Raw genomic sequence first — 4,267 nt, 5'->3', positions numbered from 1 at the left:
TTTTTTTTTTTTTTTTTTTTTTTTGACAAAAGTGTACGTTCACATTGTTGACCATAATAGTTTACTTTGTTCCTTCTTTTTTCGAGGAAACCGTAGAGAACCCTAATCATTTAAACGTTTTTTAAAAGGAAAAATAGGCCTTCAAAATTTCAAACAAAATGCTTATACATAATTTGAATTGCCTATAATATATAATTCGCTGTCTACAGGAAAAAAGATTATCATATAAAATTGGGTGAATTTGTCTAATAACCAAAACAAAAAAATCATAATAGAAATTAACACTATATTTGAAAAAAATTAGAAGATTATGATTGGAATATAGCAAAATTACTAATTTAGTATTTGTAGGTAGTGGAGGGCATGGTGGCTATTGGTCGGAGGTGTTGGCCGGTGGCCGGCGGCGGTGTCCAGTGGACGGAGGAGATTGCCGGAGGCCGGCGGTTGGAGGAAGTTGCCGGAGGCCAACGGCCGGAGGAGGTGGCCGGAGTTGGTCGCCGGAGATTCTCGCTGGAAGTGGTCGCCAGAGGTTCTCGCTGGAGATGGTCGCTGGAGGTTCTCGCCGGAAATGGTCGCCGGAGGTTCTCGCCGGTGATGTTCACCGGATGTGGTTGCCGGAGGTGGTCGCAGGAGATTCTCGCCGGAAGTTGTCGGCGGTGGTGATGGTCGGTAGTCGGAGGTTGTGATGGTGGTGGTAAGAGGATGGTTGGGGTGTTAGTGATGGTTGGAGGTAGGATGGTGAAGGGTAGAAAATGTCATTAATACATAAAATATAGGTTATATATTAGACACATGGTTAGTGTGGTTAGTTTTTAAATTATAGTATTTTATTTTGGTTATACACTCCAATTCCCATATAAAAATTTTAGGAGTTTTAAAGACGACAAAATATAAAATTGTCAAGCATGTTTTAGAGAAAAAGTTCTATTGTTTTTAATGCAAGTTTTGTTTCAAATTTAATTAGTAGTATTTTCCATAAATAGAAACTTTTTAATAAATTTTATATCTGATTATGCATATTGTGAACTTCACTTAAATCGAATAGTGAGGAATATATGAGGAAACCTTTTTAAAAATTTTACTTTCCTCACAAATCATCTTGATTTTTTTATTGTAGTAAATTCGCAAGTCTACTATTCTATGAAAACTATTTTTCATTCACGTTATGTTCTCCAGAAAAAAACTATAATGAATCTTAATTCGGGCGTTAAATATAGATTTTTATGGAGACACTACTCATGAATTCCAAGAAGCTCTAGAGACTCTAAATTTCATACAAAAATTGGCTTTATGGGATCCAACACTAGAAAATTTTTCTTCTGAATTGAAGCTAGCCAGCCATAACTAAAATTATTTCGCAATTGTTCAGAAAAAAATTTCCAACAAAAATCAAGGATAACATGGCTGTGGGACGATGATCAAAAAACTACCTTCTTCCATCACACTTGTCAAAGTAGAGAAGCAACCATTTTTTTGTTTTTGTCAACAGCTTTATTTGATTAGCCTTAAAACAACCAATGCGAAAGAATATCGTTTACAAATAAACCCAAAAGCAGTTCGGCTCGTATTTTACGTGCCAAATTATCCACTTAAGTATTAGCTTGACGAGAAACTAAAATAAATGAAAAATGAAGAAAAATCTTCTTATCGTTTTGAATCTCTTCTAGGTAGGTTGAGAAGGTGGACCACTCGGTTGGAAAAGATACCATTTTCACCAAATCTAAGCAGTCGGTTACGAACATCACATCTCTCTTGTTTGCTTCCATCATACACTTCATTTTCCACACTAGTGTTTCCCCTCTGCGTGTAAAGCTGACAAACTACGACAGAGATTTGCAGCCCCCATGGTTGGCAACGGGTCTTTACAACGGGAATAATACCACCCTATTCCTACAAAAAAATCACTATCCTTCCAAGAGCCATCAATAAAACACCTATAGCCCAAATACCTCATGGATTGTATGGTTCAAACATGGGATTGTTGAGGCTCTTGTAGAAGTTCCAATTGAAGCAACCATAATGTCACAAAATAAGTCATCTGACAAATATTTTTAAAGCCAATTGGGATATATTTGGAAAAAAATTTGTCATGGCTGTTTAATATTTTTCTGTGTATGTATTCATGCCTTGTAGTGTCAACGCCAGAACATTGTCCTTAATACCGACATAACAAACATGCAAGACCATCCACCAATTATTTATTGCAACATTATTTATAAGGTTTTATCCAAGATTACGACCAACCGGTTGAAGCTCATTATGCCTGAAGCATAGAACCGAATCAGAGTGAATACGTTAATTTATGGTTCATTTTGACCATCTTTCGTAATTAGCACCATTCAAAAGAAGATGTGTTAGCACCTTTGATGTGTTATCGTTTAAGTTTTGAGTTTAACATCATTCTTGCATTAATAATACTTTGTTTGCCAGAATCATTGCCATCATTCTGATTCAAGCTAATTAAAGCAATTAAGAACATTTAGGTTTTAAGAGTTTACGAGCGGCATGACAGAGCTTCTTTCAAACGGGCATAACTTATGTTTGGGTTTGAGGTTTCATCTAATTCCATTTGCAGATAAAAGATAGCTTTTTAAAATTTCCAACGACACCTCGAAAATTTGATCTGGTGTTTGGGAAGGTCTTTAACTGGTGTCAAACTTCTTCTTGAATGGCTGCTGGTTTTTAACTAGTTTTTAGATTTTGGTTTTTAGCTTTTGGATTTTGGTTTTTGATTTTTGGTGTAGATTTTAGTTTTTACAAAATCCTGAATGGTGAATTAATTAGTTCTTGGTTTTTATGTATAATAATTATTTTAAAAATAATAAAATAATAATTATAAATTTTTATTAAAAGATTAAAAAAAATACAATGATGCACAAAAAAAAGGTTTTAGTTTATCTTAAAATTTAAAGAAATTAGAATAAATATATATCAGNAAAAAAAAAAAAAAGAAAAAAAAAAAAGAAAAAGTCACGCTTAAAAACCCACAAAATGTGGCTTTTAGATTTTATGAACAAATGGCTAAAATCCTCCAAAATCTGGTTTTACTAAATTCTAGGAAATCTATTTTTCTCAAAATCGTTAATAGCTTAGAAAGTGGAATTTACAAAATCTAAAGCCAAAAACTGCACCAAAATCAAGTGCCATTCAAGGCCCTAATATTTTGAAAATTGTCATGAAACTCTTTTTCTCGCCTTTTGTCCCTTTTTGTTAAAACATGTAAAGACTCTTGAAAGTACTTATAACACCTGAAACCTTATTAAAAACCTATAAACGTACAGTAAAATAGACAAAAATGCATTGTTATTGTTGGTTCCAAATGTGTTTTGTTGAGAAAATTGTCGTTATACAGTCCATGTGTGCCATGTTTGTCAGAAAAATGAATAAATTACTCTGATTCTCCAAATATGAATCCTAATGATGCCATTACTCCCTAATCGATGATGACTTCTTTCCATTTTTTTTTCTCTTTTGCCTTTCTCACCTCATTTGATGAATTCAGTAGATTATGAATTTGGTTAACATAAGATGTCGACTTATTAGTTTTGTTGGAGTAGAATGGGCTGAACTTCCTTAGACTATATCAACAAAATTTTATTGCACTACAAAGTAGAAACTCCCCCCAAAACAAGTGACAAAAATATTATTTCTTGAATTTGTTATGATGACGTTGCAAATGCTTGCTATAAGGATTGAATCTTCCATTTGTGGGGTAAAAAATGATCGATGCAAAGTGGAATTTCATACTTCTCATTTTTACCTATTCTTCCAAAAAATGTCACAAGGTAACATGAATTACTGCAGTCAAACTTTGGTAAGAAATATCAAAAAGGTGGACAGTTATACTTGACTATATACATTTTTCATAGTACATCTATATGATAAACATACTAATAATAATGTAGCTAGTGATCAATCTAAAGAACTATATAATAAAATTTGAGCCACATTTTGGTTTTCGTCTCTGAAGAATACAGTTTTACAAATACTATAATAACATAGGTTAAGTAAAAATATCATCAGAAGACATAAGCATAATATCACACAACGAAGGAGATTTTTTTATTATTATAAATGAACAATAGAGATGTCATAATACAGAATCATACAACAACAATTAACGTTGTTGACAATAACAAAAAAAAAACAGAAGAAGACATCATAGAAATAGAAAGAAAAAATACAACTTAAAAAGAAAAGAAAAAATCCTCTCCAACTATTTTTACCTCTATTGCACCACAAAACATAGTCATGGATAGTTCTTTTT

This window comes from Camelina sativa, chromosome 17, assembly GCF_000633955.1.
Source record: "Camelina sativa cultivar DH55 chromosome 17, Cs, whole genome shotgun sequence".
NCBI lineage: Eukaryota > Viridiplantae > Streptophyta > Magnoliopsida > Brassicales > Brassicaceae > Camelina > Camelina sativa.
The sequence above is the reverse complement of the archived record's forward strand: the minus strand, read 5'-3'. Positions refer to the sequence as shown.